Here is an 18,229-nt window from a genome sequence, read left to right on the forward strand (position 1 = left end):
GGATCTTGATCTTGCTTGTGCTTGGACTCACTCTACTTGCTTGCAGGAAGAGAATGGAAAGGTTTAGAAGCAATGGATTCCTGGAGAATTGAATTCCAAAACAGTGGAGATTCAAGCTCAAATTCAAATGAATTTATCAGGCTTATCCTATGAGAATGAAGGGTTTGAAGTGGGGGATCAAAGTTGGCACAATGGTGTGTGAATTTCTGAGCAATTGAAGTTCTATTTATAGCTGAATCATGTGATATTTGCACACTCATTTCCACTTTCCAAATTTGGAAAATGTGATGTAATGTTGCATGGGTGCGCATAGGCCCACAAAATGATGATTTGAAGTCCATAATTGAATATCAGATGTGTTGAAGTAGGCTTGGATTGCAAGGCACATGTACATTGACGTTTGAAGATTGATCCATTCCAAATGATATCAGCTTGTTTAAGCCATGTGCAACCTATGCATTTCAAGTCCAAATGGAAATAATTTGAGCTCTTTGGAAAGGTGAGATCAAGAGGAACAAGTTTTATGTTGAACACTTTTTCATTTGGAGCTTGGAACTTGGAGAAATTTGAGGTGGAAGTTTGAAAAAATTTAACATATAAAAAATTTTCTAAGTGTCAAGCCATATGTCTCAATATTCCACCTTGCTTAACGTTTTATAGGAGCTTCGAATGAGAAACTTTTCTTCATCAAAGTTGTATCTATCTCAAAGAACTTCAAAATGGTCTCCAATTTCATGTCATTTGGATTTGAAATGATAGAGTTATGCATTTTTGAAGTTTGGAAAAATTACTTGATCAATGGTATAAGTCAAAAATGACCTATACTGTACCCTCATATCACATGCTCAAAAAAGTTGAATCAGCTCCCACTCCAAACATAAAAGTTTAAGTAGACACATTGAATTTGATTGTGAAACTTTGAAATCTTCCATATCATAAAAAATGAGCAAGTTATGGCCTTGGGAAGTTTACTTTCAAATTAGGGTTTAGACAAAATGACCTATAATGTTTCAACATAGAAAATGATTTTCCAAGAAAAACTAGCTCTAGGTCTAAACATGAAAGTTGTTTTAAATGTAATTTAGAGTAAGTTTTCTCTTAGAGGAATTTTCATATGGTGAAAATTGTAGGAGATAGGGTCTAGGGAGACCTAGTTTTGATCAGATGAATTCATCTGGCCAACCACCATCAACCAACTTGCTAAATTCCAATTCTCTTGACTTTCTTGGCTCATGGTAGATCATATATGAATAATATGATGAAATTTTAAGTGTACCTTGAGAAATTTGATGAAATGGTGAGATAGCTTGTTGGAGAAGTTACTCAAGATACCCAGTCAAACTAGGGTTTCCAAGGTAAATCACCCTCAAACTCTTGAAGAAAACTTGATCAATATAACATGTAGAGAACATTAGAACTCATATGTGATATTTATAACCATTCTTGAATCAATTCTTGGTTGTACTTTGTGTTCATGAGGGTCTCAAACCCTAGATGTGATCTTGATGAATCAATAAGATCATGCCCTACCTACAAAAGAGTTAGACAAAAACAAAGACATATTTTTGGTATTTTGGTTGGTGAAATAATAAAATACAAGTATGATATAATCACAAAGTTCTTGGTGATCTCTCCCAAAACAAACCCAATTAAATAGGGGTAAGGAGGATGCCAAGGTATGATCTCAATGCGTATGCTTATGATGAATTTGCATGAGGGATCTTAGGGTCAAAATTGGGGTCTTACAGCATGCATGAATTCAATAATCACACACAAGGTAAACACAAACAAAGGTCAAGGGATGGATTTGTAAGACCCCAATTTGACCCTAAGATCCCTCATGTTATCTCATCATATACATTAGCATTAAGATCACAACTTGACATCCTTTTTACCCCTCACTCATCGGGTTTGCATTGGGAGAGATCACCAAGCACTTTTGATTGTATTCTACTTCATTTTTTATTATTTAATAACCAAAATACCAAAAATATGTCAATGTATAGTTTTTGCTTTTGTAGTTAATGTGTATGCTCATCTATGCTCTATCAAGCTTATATCTAGGGTTTGAGACCCTTAATGCAAGGAGCTCAATCAAGAAATGATAAAAATTAGATCTAAGTATCATATATGGATCCCTATGATCTTCACATGTTATTTTGATCAAGAAATCATTAAGAGTTTGAAGTTGGTTTGCCTTGAAACCCTAATTCATCTGGGTGTCTTGTGTGACTCCTTCAACCAGTTTCTTCAACAATTGATCAAATATTTCAAGGTATACTTCACATTACATAATCTTATGAATATATGATCCTCCATGAGTCCCAAAAGTCAAGAGAATGTCAAGCTAGCAAGATGGTTCATGGTGGTTGACTAGAGAAAGTCAACTGGTCAAAATTAGGTTTCCCTAGACCCTATCTCCTACACTTTTTGTCATAGGAAAATAATTATAAGATAAAGGTGACTCAAAATGGTATTCTAAAAAAAATTATGTTGAAGTCAAGATCTAGTTTTGTTTGGAAAGTCATTTTTCATGGTGAAAGATTATATGTCATTTTGTCTGAACCCTAGTTTGGAGGCCAACTTCCCAAGACCATAACTTGCTCATTTTTTATGAGATGAAATACATTAAAATTTCATGATCAAATTCAATATGTTTAATTAAACTTTTATGTTTGGATTAAGTGAAAATTCAACTTGCAAATGCATATTCCAAGAGGAAACATTATAGGTCATTTTAGGCCAATACCATTGAACAAGTGATTTTCCTCAACTTCTAAAATGCATAACTCCTTCATGCAAAATTCAAATGAGGTAAAATTTGTGACCACATTTAATATATTTTAAATATCTACAACTTTGATGAAGGAACATTTCTCATTTGAAGTCCATAGAAAAAGTTATTCAAGGTGGAAGAAGTGAACATTTGACTTGGGACTTAGAAAAATTTCAAATATGTTTGATTTCCCAAAATTCCATCTCAAAATTCTTCATGATCCAAGCTTCAAATGAAATAGTGTTCAACATGAAAGTTGTTCCCCTTAATCTCACCTTTCCAAAACGTCTAAAATCATCTCATTTGGCCAAAGTATGAGAGATTTTCACATGGGTGTAAGTTAAAGCACCATTTGGATAATTTCAACTTCCATTTTCATACACATTTGCATGGACTTCTAACATGACTTCAGCATGATGAGCATTGAACTATGGATCAGATTACATCATCTCATGGGCCTAGTGCACTCCCATGCATCCATGCAAGAGAGAAATTCAAATTTTTCCAACATTGGAAGTGTGCAAGTATCAATCCCATAGCCGATAAATAGAAGCGCATTGTGATCAGAACTTCATCAACATCTTGCCCAAGCTTTGCTAGACTGATTCAAACCCCCACTTCTATAGAATTTATGAAGATTTCTCTTGAAATCTAGCTTGAACTTCATCTTCTGTTTGGAAGTTCAAACTCCAGAAATTCACTTCCCTTTTCATCTCAATTGACTTCTACAAGCAAGAGGAAGAGAAAGCAATCAAATCCAGATCAAGATCAAGTGGAATTAGATCAACTCGAAGGTGATTTTTCAGAAACTTCATCTCTTCGATTCTCTCTCAATTCTTCACCATTATTATTGATTTTTGGTTGTCTGAAGTCCTATCAATATAGGCAAGAAGATTGAGTTGCTTTGAGGTCAAATCGAAGCAACTCAGTTCATGATCCTCAAAATTCAAATCCCTGTATCTTTTTATATACTTGGAATTGGACAAAATTGAGGCCAGATTCTAGCTCCTGAACATTTTCTCTTGAAATCCATGTCTTTGTTTTTCATTTTAGTGAAGGGTGGTGGTGGACCAGTCTAGTGAGGTCCACCTGAGAAGACAACCGGAGCCCTAGCTCCGGTGGTGTGGTGGCATGCGCCTATCCATCAGATCTTCTCTCCATCTTCTAATCTCGTGCGTTGCTTTTGATTACCACGCGTGTGTTTATGTTGACCAAGGCACATGTGGAACGCGCATTTATCACCATCTGATCTGCCACCTCAATTAATGAGGGAGATCAAATGGTTCTCATTTTTTTGAGTTTCTGATTATTTCATTTAATTGCTTATTTTTAATTAATTCATATTAATCCAAAAAATATGGGACTTTCACAAAAAAATTCAAATATTTTTCTCTTTCATTTTCTGAATTAAAATTATTTTTTGGATTAGTTTTGATATTTTTCATGATTTAATTGCTTTTGTGCATATTTTTAATTGTTTAAAAATACTTCTGACTTTTAAAAAATAATGGATTTTTTTGTCCAAGGTCCTTTGACCTTGTTTGACCTATGATAAATCTCTTGGCCATTTATTTGGTGTTTTGAAGAGGTTTTATGTTTTTGATCAAACATAGTTTAATTTAAATGCATTTTAATTTGACTTTTAATTGATTAATTGCATAGAAATTGTGTTGAGCCATTTTTATTGACTTGTGAAGTTTGACTTTGTGTTTGGACCTTGGTCGAGGTTGATTTGACTTTTGTTGGATTAAAATCATTGGATTTAGGGGATTGATGAAATGTACATTTCATCTCCCAAAATATATGAATGATTTTAATTTGATAAAATTCCTCCTATGACCAATTTGTGTTTGTTTCATTTCCCCTCCCTCTTCATCTTCAATCCCATTCTATACCATTCCTCTCATTGACCAATGAAGTCTCAATATCCTAAGGCTAATTGGTTCACCAATAACTTTGTGTTAGATGAACCAATACAAGTATGGATGATATTAGGTCCATCCTTTGATCATTTTATTTTTGTGTGTGGTATGTTTTAGGAGTATGGTTCATTATACCATATCTCTAACATGCATTAACACCAAAAAATTTATTGCCCGACCTCAGATAGTTGCGACTTCTACATGAGTCTAATTACGATTGCTTAACATAACGCTAAATATTGACCCAAAAGCATAGCATTCTAGTAAGTGAGATTGTCAGTCTCCCCTCTTTCATGGTATTATATGGAAACATGGCCTTTTTTCATTCCTTTGGAAGATGTCTTGGATCAAGGATTAATGCTTGTGAATAGAGAGTTGAGTGTCCTCCAAAGAATGACTTAATCAATTGAAAATCAAAACTTCACTAACATCTAATTAACTAACAATTTGACTAACTTTTTTTTTAATTTTAAGCCATTTACTTTATGCAATTTTAATTCAAGTCATTTGCCATTTTACATATCATTTAACTTGTTTATGCTTAGGCCATTTTCACTTTGCTCACTTGAGCCATATATTATGATTGTATATATTTGTTTGTGTATCTTGTTTGTGTTTGTGGTCTTAGGACCTTAAAGTACATAGTAAAAAACAAAAAACCCTAAAAAATGTTTGTGTGGACTGTTGGATTTGATCTGAGCTTTGGACTTAGAATTAGGCAACATTCCCTATGCAAATGGACTTGACCAATGCCAACATTTCTGAAACCAAGTTCTTGTGATTTGAACTTCCATCTGATGCAAGTATTGGGATCCACATGAATTCATCTGCTACATGGTATTAATGGAAATGTTATTTTGAACATGTGTCTGATGCCTTCTTCTGAGCCATTCAAGGAGTATATCATCTGATACATGAGAATACAAAGAAGACTGTCAGTTGCGAAGTTGCTAGTTTGGATGTGGCTATATTTATTTGATTCCTTACTCTTCATGTTTCTATTTTCTTGTTGATATTTCTTGATTCAAAGTCCAAAATAAAAATGGGTTTTCTATATGACATTCTTGTCTGTTGGATTGCATCCCATTGGTCAGATCTTTTCAACTCTTAACTTTTAATTTTATGTTTAGGATTAGTCTCTTCATCTCCCCCCATTTCTTAAATTTCAAATCTCTATCCCTTTTCAAAATCTTCTTTGCTCGTGATATCTAAACTTAGACCTTATAGCAAATTAGAAACCTTGGCCTTATGCCATTGCATTTTTACACTCTTTTATTAATCAAACTTGTAAATGAACTTAACCATATTTGACTTAAAATTTCAAAAGACAAAAAGAACTAACACTCATTCAAACTCTTTTAGGCCCTTTGTGCCTCTTTTAAATTTAATTTTTTATTAAAAGCACCCACTCATTTTGAAATTGATACCACAAACTACGAGGTTTTGATCCCTCATTTTTATGTTGGTACGTAGGCACAAGTCTGAAGGTCTTGTCAAACACAAAAATATAATTGATGAATTCTTTTCTCATCCCACACTCTATTTATTGCAAACATCATTTTATACCAAAAAACACATACACACATAAAAAAGGACTCCCTAGGAGTACCTAGGACACTTTGGGTGCTAACACCTTCCCTCTGTGTAACCAACCCGCTTACTTGTAATCTATGTCATTTTATTAGTTTTTATTTGAAAACTTATTATCTTTGGGTTTTGTTCGTACTTTTCCCTTTTTCTTTGGAAACAATAAAAGCACGGTGGCGACTCTGGTTTTATTGACATTAAGGTTATCCATAGCTTAATGGTCATGAATTCACCGCTATAGAAATTAAGTGGCGACTCTGCTGGGGATTAGTCCTCAGTGGGTTTAGCCTACTTTTTTATGTGTATATATTTGTATATATGATGTTTGTATATTTGTTTATATGATATGATCTGCTTGTGGTGCTTGGTGATCTTTGAGTGGTGAGATAAGTTCTAACCCGAGCTTGAGTTAAATTAAGATAGGAGGATGGTATAGTCATGTTCGACTTGTGTGGAGTAGTCCTTAACAAGTTGGCTTGAGACCCATATACTCAATGGAGACCCTTTTTGAGATATTGATGTCACACAAGTTATTTGTGGTTAGGCATTACTTTCTATGATTTGGGGTCCGAGAAGCTGAGGACCGTAGAACATTTAACCCAACTTGGCCTATTTAGGACGTAGTACGGAGACTGTTCAAGTGTAGGCTTGATAACAGTTGTTACGTGATACTACACTCATACGAGTTTCTCTTGAGAACATTATGGGTTGATGAGTCAGTCATCCTAACCTATAATATCTAATAGATGGAATTAAGACTCTGAGAGCTTTTTAGAACATGATCTACAAGTTTTTATCCTTAGTACACTCCTTTAGGTTGGTTCTTAACCCGACTCCATGCTCGTGACTCACAACAAACCCTTGATTCTTGGTTGATCCAATCAAGTCTTGTCAATATCAATGGAACTTGGGTGTTGATAAGGTGAAAACCATAATCCACCAAAATGGATGATTGATCTTGACAATAACTTGATTCATCCCTTGACCTTTGTTTGTTTGCTTTATGTGATCCCTTATTTGTTATTGTTACATTCATGCATTCATGCGCATCATAACATTCATCACACAAAAAATGACTTCAAGGAACTAAGGTTTTAGTTGCAAATATTTTCAGACCATGGATTGTGGATGATGGAACACTAAGAAGTACAGTTTCAAATGTCCCGATTTGAAAGAGCTAAGGAAGCTATCATCTTTTATATTAGATCCTTTTGACTTCAAGCAACATCACGGGAAACTTATATCTATGTTATCTGCTGATGTGGTTGAAGGACTCTTGAGTGTGTTGGTTCAGTTTTATGATCCTCTCTACCGTTGCTTCACTTTTCCCGATTATCAACTTATGCCTCCGTTAGAGGAGTATGCCCATCTCTTGGGAATACCCCTTTATGAGAAGGTGCCTTTTAGTGGATTGGAGGAGATTCCCAGATCTCATATCATAGCTGAAGCCCTTCATCTAAAGAAGTCTTAGATTGAGGCTCATTGGGTGAAGAAAGGAGGAATGTTTGGATTGACTTCTGAGTTTCTCATTGGGAAAGCTACTGTCTTTGCTCAAGCTGGTAGTATGGACGCTTTTGAAGCCATCTTTGTGTTGCTTATCTACGGTTTAGCTTTGTTCCCTAACATTTATGATTTTGTTGATGTTAACGCCGTTAGAATTTTCTTGATTGGGAATCTTGTGCCTACTCTGTTGGGTGATGTGTACTTCTCTTTGCATCTAAGGAATTCTAAAGGTGGTGAAACTATTGTGTGTTGTGTTCCTCTTCTGTACAAGTGGTTTATTTCGCACTTGCCTTAGACGTCTTCTTTTGTGGAGAACAAACAATGTCTACGATGGTCTCAGAGACTTATGTCTCTCACTAATGATGATATAGTTTGGTATGACTCCGCATTGAGTAGCTTGGATATTATTGATAGTTGTGGTGAATTCTCTAACATTGATACATAAGTAGGAATCAACTACAACCATGCTTTGGCTCGTCGTCAACTTGGGTTCCCCTTGAGAGAGAAACCTAATAACACTCAGTTAGAAGGTATTTTCTATCAAGAGGGTAAAGATCCCTGTAAGACCCTAATTTTGACCCTAAGATCTCTCATGGCATCATATCATTACTCAGTGCATTGCCTCAAGGATCATAGCATGTTTGGCTCCTTAACCCTAGGGTTGGGACTTGTGTGAGTGGTTTGATACCACCAAGCATGCTTGTATTATATATTATTGCTTTTCTTATTTTGATTACTAATCAAAAGCACAAAAATATGTCACTAACTCTTTTTGTTTTGAAGCTCAAGTGATCATGTGCTCCAATGCTCCTAAGCCCAATGAAATGGCCAGATGAAGATGAGGAAAAGCATGAAAATGGTCCAAAAAGCTACTAATCATCATATATGTCTACCAAGTATCTCAATTTTCCAATTTGATCAAGATAACCCAAAGGGCTTGAGGATTGTTTCCCAAGGAAACCCTAATTCAACTGTGCTTTGATTGTGCCTTGCTCATGAAGCAACCTCAACCTATGATAAAATTTAATCAATGGAAGTTCTTTAATTCATCATTTTATGCATATGTGAGCCTATTTGAGGCCCCTCATTCATTTATTCATCAAGATTGGAAGTTTGGCCTTGAAAAGTTGACCAGTCAAGTCATTTGACTAAGTTGAGCACTAATGAGATATAACTTTTGATGTGTTTGTCAAATGAAGATTACCCCAAGAGAAAAAAATGTTCTTAAGAACTATATTAATAACTTTCATGTTCATAAAAAATCCATTTGAAACTTGCAAGGTCATATTTCATTTCAAAACATTATAGGTCATTTTGACTAAAACCCTAATTTTGGGTCAACTTCCCAAGGACACAACTTTCTTAATTTTTGTGATTTTGAGGTGAGACAAAATGCATTGGAAATATTAAGATATATAATTCAAATTTTATGTTGTACAAAATTTCATAATCCTAAAATAAATACATGTGATAATACAAAACATTATAGGTCACATTGGACCTAAGTCATTGAATTTGAAAAAGTACCCAACTTCAAATGCCCATAACTTTGTCATAGAAAATCCAAATGATGAAACATTTGAGTCTAAATTGATCATATTTAAAGGATCTACAACTTTTTTGTTTGAGGGTTTCCCGTTTGAAGCTTTCATCATGCAAACAGAGGGGCTTAAATAGGCATGCTTTTGGTGAAAAATTTCAAAGGTGACCTAAACATGTTTTGTACCCAAACTTTCACAGCTAGTTTTCATTAGTTTCCAAAGGCCAAATGAATTTTTGCCCAACATGACTTTTGTTCCTTATTTCAAGGGCTTTCAAACCATTACTTACATTACTTTTTTGGAATTTCCATGTGTGAGTTTTGAAGAGTTCTTTCTTTATGTTCATTTTTGAATTTCATGATGAAACTTAATGCGCAAGCTGATTACATCACATGTACACACCCATTTCCATTTCAAATGAATTCAACTTGGTTTTGCACCCATCATTGGGCCTCACATGCGCCTGTATAGGCCCATGCATCAAGTTTCAAATTGCCTTGCACACGAGGGAATCATGAACTCATCCACATTTCAACTATAAATAAGCACTCCATCTCATTCATTTGAAAACCCTTTGGAGACCTGAAATGCTGCAGCACTGAAATCCCAACCAATACCAAAGGAATTTTCCAGATTTTTTTTTCATTTTCAAGCTTGAAATTCAACATCATTAGTTGATTTTCAAAGCTCAATTCCTTAGCCTCTCATATCTATTACATCCCTAGAGCAAAGAGGAATCAAGATCTTGAAGAATTTGTGGCCTTAAGAGCTCTAATTCAGAGGTAGAACTTCAAACATTTTGGATCTAGATCTTGCAATTCAATGTAGTATTCTCTTGTTTGTGTGGTTTTCTGAAGTCCTCACACTTGAGGCAAGCCAATGGTGGTTTCAATTTTCCATTTCGTGCATTTATAGTTGTTACACCATGATCTTCCATCTCACATGTCTCTCAATATAGGAAGAGTGAGGAAGATCCATGGATATAGTGGTGATGTACATCACACGAGCTTCAATTTGATATCCTTGTTTTTCATTGTGTCTCCATGACCCTTGGATCGTGTCTCCATGTTATAATCCTGAGCATCCATTGTGTTTACTTTTTTTAAATCATTATGCTGCGCGTTTGACTTATGTTCACCATGCACCCTCACATCTGAGACATCTATCCACGCCACGTCATTTAATGAATCTGATCATGTGGCGCTGGATTTTCCAACATTTCTATTTTTCATTTTATTTTCAGTTAATTCCTTTTATTTTAAAAAATTCTTTAAAAAATTATTTGAAGTCAGAAAAATATGAGACCAATTCCAAAATTTTTCTTGAAAAATCTAGTTTCATATTTTGATTTTTAAATATTTTTGTGGCTTCATTTAATATTTTTTGTGAATTATTTGGTTTTTAATAGTTTTAATTCATTTTAAAATACTTTCTGATATTTGAAAAATCCAAAAATATTTTCCTAACACTATGGATCATGATAAGTCAATGAAAAATAGTCTCATCAATTTCTTATTTGATTTGAGATTTATTTGAGATTTATTTGAGATTTTAGTTCATATTGTGTTATTTTTTAGTGTTTTTAATTGTTTTTAAATACTTTCTGATTTTCAAAATTGTTGAGAAAATTAGTCAAAGCTTGTTTGACCATGTTAGACCTATGAGAATTTAATTGGACTTGTTGAAGTTGATTTGAATTGAATTTGAGGTTTGACCTTATTTGTTTATTTTATATTTGCATTTTATTTTAATTCAAAAATACCAAAACATTATGATTGACTTGTTGACTTGTAATCTTCATTTCTTTTCTGTTTGGCATTGGTTGATGATGACTTGGTTCACATTTGACCAATTGAATTTGATACTTGTATTCTCTTTCCCTCCCTTTCATCTTCATCCCATTCTTTTCATCATTTGGCCAATAATTTAAGTTCTTATGGTTGGTCTTGACAAATGAGAGGTTTAACCTTCTTTGATCCAAACCAAACTCAACTTGATACATGATCAAGTGAGTTGCTTTGTGTCCAAGATAGGTTGCTTCTTGGTCAAGCAAATAACTTAAAGACAATACAAGGCCCTTCCCCTTTTGTTTGGCATGGCAAGTTTGTGGAGCTTGGCTTACTAGTCATGATCTCTAACTTGTGTTTATTTGTCTATAGTTTTATTGACCGACCTCAAATAGGTGTGACTACTACATTAGTCCATTTACGATTGCTTAACATAGCGCTACTTTGTCTTATGACAAGCTAACATAACCTCCACTAATTACTAACTTTAATTTGAGCATTTAATTTCTTACCCTTTACTTTTAATGCCATTTATTTCTTGCTCATTTATTCATATTGCTTTTCCCTTTGCTCACTTGAGCCCATATTTTATGTTTATGTCATTTTTCTTTTGCTCATTTGAGCTTATTATTGTATATAAATATATTGCTATCTTGTGTTTGTTTGTGTGAACCAAAATGAAAAAAGGAGAAAGGACTTAGAATTAAGACTTACCTATGCTTAGAGGAGTTCAAGAGCAACTAGGTCTCATGCCTTTAGAATGCTAAACTTGTTGAAGAGCAACTAGGCCTCATGCCTTTAGAATGCTAAAATCCAAAGTTGATCTTAAAGGACTTCTCATCCAAACTTATTCTTTGTCCATTCCCCTTATTGTGTTTGTGAACTTTTTGATGTTTGTTCTTGTGTGATAGGGATCCCACTTTGAGATTGGGAAAAGAGGACCATCGTCATGAGTAGCCAAGTTAAGAGAGACAAGCCAAAAGGAGATCCTAGGAGCTTGAATCCAAAATTGTTTGATTGCTTGTTTGTGTGTGCTAAGTCCAAAGGAAAGGAGCATCTTGGATCATTTCTATGATTTCAAGAAAAGGAACTCCAAGGGTTTATCTTTCACCTCTAATCTTTGTATGCTTTAGGAATAGCCCTTCTCTTCTTCTCCTCACTCTAACCCAAGCCAAAAATCTTTTCTTCAAACTTTGACTTTGTTTCAAACTAGAAACCTAGGCCTTATGCCTTTGACTTTTCAAAACCATTTTCATAAATACTCATTGTGAACAAACATTAATCCAACTTTGACTTCACTTTGTAAATAAATTTAACTTGTAAATACAACTCACTTCAAGTTGTTTTGTGGTTCCAATGGCTATTTTGTTAAACTTCTTCATAAACATTAGTCATAGGTTTGAGTTATCATAGTGGTTGATGTAAATCTCACCTCATCCTTAGTGATTGGATTATAAGTCTTCCATACTTATTATAGGGTTAACCCCTCACTAGTATGTTGAAGCCTTCCTCACATGGTGGATTGTTGGTTTAGGATGAGTTTTCTCCCTTTGATAACAAAAGACCTTAAGGCTTTTGATCAAATCAATTCACCAATCTTTGAAATTTTCTACCCCGAACTACGGGGTTTTGATCCTCCTTTGTGATGGTACATAGGTAATGGGTTCATCCATTCAAACAACAAAATTTGTAAATATAAGCTATTCTCTTCTCATCCCTCCAATCTTTTGCACAAATCTTTTCACAAATACCAACCTACAACACATATTTGCAAAAAGGGTTCCCTTAGAGTACTAAGGATGTTTTGGGTGCGTAAAACCTTCCTATTTAATAACCAACCCCCTTACCTAGATCTCTGACATTTTTATTAGTTTTTGATTTGAAAAACTTCTTACTTGGCTTTTGTTCGCTTTTTAGCCTTTCCTTTGGACAAATAAAAGTGCGGTGGCGACTCGAATTGTATGTTTACTTTTGGTTTAGTCAATAAACCTAAAGGTAACGAAAACCCCACTAAAATCCCCAACATTTGAAATAGAGGATAGTACATGCTTGGCATAATGTGCATAGGAAAGGGAGATACAAGATTGGTCCATGCAACTGTGTAGCTTTGGAAGCTTACACTACTTGGGTGAAGAAAAGAGCTTTGGAATTGAAGATGTCGTATGCTTGTGGGAGACCTATGTCTATGGTTGTGGTTGAGCCATTAACTCTCCCTAACCAATACGTAGAGGAGTTGGAAGACGCACTTGCAAAGATGGAGCAAGAGAGGGATATGTGGGAAAAGCGGTCCCATGCTTTGAGCCGAAAGCATGAGGAGTTTCAACTTGAGTCTAAGGACAAAGATGCATTTATTGAACTTCTTGAAGATCGAGCAATTAAAAGACAGAGAGAGCCAGAGGGTCCATCTTCCTCTAGTATGCCTCAGCCTTTCGGTGCTTGGAAGAAGGTTGTTGACCAGCTTGTCCTCGAGAAGGCTTAGATGAAGACTTCTTTTGAGTCTGAGATTCGACGTATTCGAAGGAAGTACCCACCAGCAGCTAGATCATCTGACGTTGTTGTTAGGGGATCCTTAGGATGATTAGTTTCCCTTTCTCTTGTATTTGTATTTTGGTTTCTGAAATTGTACTCAATGTAATCCTTCCAAATTATATGAATAAAAGAGATTTTTATGGTCAATCAAATTGTTATTATTGTTATTATATCTTTGCAAATAAAATAGTATGTTCCTTGAAATTAAAACAAAACATTGCATTTCATGCATCATTTGCATAAACAGGTTTCTTCTGCCAGATGTCTTATCGGTTATTCTTCTGTGCTTCAGCCAAGCTGACTCACCGATACAACATTCGCACCAATCAACCGAGAATCATGGAACATTTGGAGCAAGAGAACCGAGAGTTAAAAGATGAGATTTCTTGTCTAACTGCTATGATGGAGTCTGTTCTTGCTGCTCAGAATCAACCTTCTCCAACTTCTACAACTCCTCCTCCTTAGAGGACTGTCATCTCAGAGGTTGCCACTTCAACTGTGCCCATCGCTACTACTCAATCTGGTCCGACTATGCCTAACGGATTCCTATGGGGAATGCCACCGAATTCATGCCTGAAGGGTTTGTGCCTACTTTTGCTTCCATGCCGGCCTCTAGCCCGGTCATGTCTGTTATGTCTCTAGTTGTTCACACTCTGCCTCGTGTTGAGGACATCATCTATCATTCTAAGCCGTCTGATGGCCCTGATGTTTATGAGAAGATGGATGAGATGAAGGATCAGTTCCTTGAGCTGCGAAAGGAATTGAAGACCTTGAGAGGAAAAGATATGTTTGGCAAAAGTGCTGCTGAACTTTGCTTAATGCCGAATGTGAAGATCCCGATGAAGTTCAAAGTCTCTGACTTTGAAAAGTATAAGGGAAATACTTGTCCACTTATCCATCTCGTCATGTATGCTAGGAAAATGTCAATGCAAAGTGATAATGATCAGTTATTAATTCACTACTTCCAAGACAGTCTGACTGGTGCCACTTTGAGGTGGTACATGGGTCTAGATAGTGCAAGTGTTCGCACGTTCAATGATTTGGGTGAAGCTTTTGCGAAGCAGTATAAGTATAACGTGGACATGACACCTGATAGAGACCAGTTGAGGTCTATGTCTCAGAAGGACAAAGAGACATTCAAAGAGTATGCCCAGAGGTAGAGAGAGATTGCTGCTCAAATCAATCCTCCGTTGGAAGAAAAGGAGATGACCAAGATTTTCCTCAAGACACTGAGTTTGTTTTATTATGAGCGCATGATTGCTAGTGCCCCTAGTGAATTTACCAAAATGGTAAACATGGGGATGCGGTTGGAAGAAGGAGTCTGAGAGGGACGTTTTTCTAAGGAAGAGGTGTTATCAAGCAAGAAGTATGGAAGTAGTTTCTCCAGAAAAAAGGAAGGTGAAACCAATGCAGTATCAGTGGGGAGGCAGAGGAGGCCTCATGTCAAAATAAATCCGCAGCCGCGTCAGCATCATCACCAGGTTTCATCAGTTATTCCAGTATTTTCTAACAATCAATCAATGCCAGTTCAAGAACAACGTCAACAACAACCTCAACCTAAAACAAACAACTACTACAGCAACAACAACAACAAGAAAATTTCGAGAGGAAGGTCTCTTTTGACCCTATTCCTATGACGTACGTCGATCTCTATCCGTCTTTGGTTCTCAAGAACCTACTTCAGCCAAGAAATCTTCCTAAAATTCCAGAACCACTTCCATGGTGGTATAGGCCAGAACTCCGTTGTGCCTTTCATCAAGGAGCTCCCGGCCATGATATTGAAAACTGTTACTCATTGAAGTATGAGGTTCAGAAGTTAGTAAAGAGTGGGATGGTGTCCTTTGAGGACCGCGCGTCGAATGTGAAAGCCAATCCGTTGCCCATTCATGGTAATTCCTCTATCAATATGGTAGATGGTTGTCCAGGAAGTTTCCGAGTGTTCGATGTGCGACCTATTTGTCGGGTTTTCAAAGATGTATCAGATGAAGTTCAAATTGCAAGCACTTGATTTCTCAACAAGTTGGCATTGGCCAAGTCCTTTAGCATAGGAAGGTTACCTAGATTTTAAGTCCATTTGTCCAAGATCAAGCCAACAGTCCACTCAAAAGTTTTTTAGGGTTTTTGTTATTATTATGTACATTAATGGTCAAATACCACACAAACAAGCAAAATATACACAAACAAAATATATCACACAATATGGTCCAAATGGACAAAGTGAAAATTGCATTAACATAAACAATTAGAATGATACGAACAATGGCAAATTAAATAGAGTGCTAAAAATAAATTGCATTAGAGTAAAGGCTTGAAATTAAAAGTTAGTAGTTAGTAGGTTAGGAGTTAGTATTGTTTTGTTTTTTCTTTTCATTTCAAGACATTCTTTGGAGAACACTCAACCCACTTATCACAAGCATGAATCCTTGAGTCAAAACATCTTCCAAAGGAAGGAAAGAAGGCCAAGTTTCCACATAATACCATGAAAGAGGGGAGACTTACAATCTCACTAACTAGAATGCTTATGCCTTTTATGTCACAAATTTAGCGTTATGTTAAGCAATCGTAATTGGACTTATGTAGAAGTCACAACTATTTGAGGTCGGGCAATAGAATTTTGGTGTTAATGCATGTTAGAGACATAGTATAATGAACTATACTCATGAAACATACCACACACAAAAAGAATATGCAAAAGGTGTGGCCTAATCTCATCCAAACTCATGTCAATTTTTCAATCAACTAGCATTAGGACTTTGAGATGTCATAGGCCAAATGGAATGAATGAATGAAGAAAGGGAATAAGATGAAGTGGGAGGGGAATGGATGAAATCACAAATTGGTCAAAGAAGGAATTTTACCAAATTAATATCATTCATTCATTTTTGGGAGATGGAATGTACATTCCATCAATCCCCTAAATCCAATGATATTAATTTGACAAATTCAAATTAACCTTGACCAAAGCCCAACAACAAGAGTCAAACATAAATAAGCCACCACAATTGGTCAACAAATTTATTTGGCATTTATTCAAATTAAAAATGCTAAAATAGTGCATTTAAATTAAATATGGTTTGTCCAATTCCTAAAATCTCATCAAAACACCAAAGAAATGGCCATGAGATTTATCATAGGTTAAACAAGGTCAAAGGACCTTGGGGAAAAATTTTCATAATTTTTGGACATTTAAAAATATTTTTAAACAATTAAAAAAATGCAAAATCAATTAATTCATGAAAAATATTAATAATGATCCAAAAAATAATTTTAATTCAGAATATGAAAGAGAAAAATATTTGAAATTTTTTGGTGAAAGTCCCATATTTTTTGGAACAATATTGAATTTAATATGAATTATTGAAAATAAAGCAAATAAAATGAAAATTAAAATATCAGAAAAAACGTGGACCACTTGATCTCCCTCATTAATTGAGGTGGTAGATCAAGTGGTAAGGAATACGCGTTCCACCATGCACTCAAGTCAGTCCGCCATAACATTGGTAATCAAAAGGAACGCACGAGATTAAAACAAATTACATGGATCCTGTGGCTGTGAGACATGATAGCGCATTGCCGGAGCTGTAGCTCCGGTCTTCTTCTCCGGTGGACCTCACCGGACTGGTCTACCATCAACCATCATCAAAATTGAAAACAAGGACATGATTTTAAAGTAAAAATTGCACTGAGCTCGAATCTGGCCTCAATTCACTATAACTCCAAGTATATTGAGAGATACATGGAGTTGAAATTTGAGGTACATGAACTGAGTTGCTTCGATTTGGCCTCAAAGCAACTCAATCTATTGCCTACATTGGTAGGACTTCAGACAACCAAAAAATTAATAGAATTGAGCAAGAATTTGAGAGAATCGAAGAGTTCAATTTTTTTGGAAAATACCTTCAATGGAGGTCTGGATTCAACTGATCTTAATCTTGCTTGTGCTTGGTCTCACTCCACTTGCTTGCAGAAGGAGGATTGGATGCTTACAAGGCTGTGGATTCCAGGAGATTTGAATTTCAAAATTGTGGAAATTCAACCTCAAATTCAAAATAATTTCTCAGGTTTATCCTTTGCAAAGTGAGGGTTTGAGATGGGGGATCAAAGCTAATGTGTCTGAAATTCTGAGCAATTGGAGCTCTATTTATAGCTGAAATCATTGATATTTGGCAAAATGGTGATACATGGGTGCATGGGCATGTACAGGCCCATGAGATCATTGCAATAAGTCCACAAATGAATGTTAGATAGTCTGAATTAAGCTTGGATTGCAAGGCAAGTGTGCATTTGAATTTGAAGTTTGATCCTTGCCAAGTGATGTCACCATGTTCATGCCATGTGCAGCCTATGCATTCCTTGTCCAAAATGGATGAATTTGAGCTCTTTGGAAAGGTGAGATCAAGAGGAACAACTTTAATGTTCAACACGTTTCCATTTGGAGCTTGGAACTTGGAGAAATTTGAGGTGGAAGTTTGGAAATTTTTGACATATCAACTTTTTTCTAAGTGTCAAGCCATATGTTTCAATATTCCACCTTACTTAACTTTTTATATGAGCTTCAAATGAGAAACGTGTCTTCATAAAAGT

Source organism: Lathyrus oleraceus, chromosome 4, assembly GCF_024323335.1.
Source record: "Lathyrus oleraceus cultivar Zhongwan6 chromosome 4, CAAS_Psat_ZW6_1.0, whole genome shotgun sequence".
NCBI classification, from domain to species: Eukaryota; Viridiplantae; Streptophyta; class Magnoliopsida; order Fabales; family Fabaceae; genus Lathyrus; species Lathyrus oleraceus.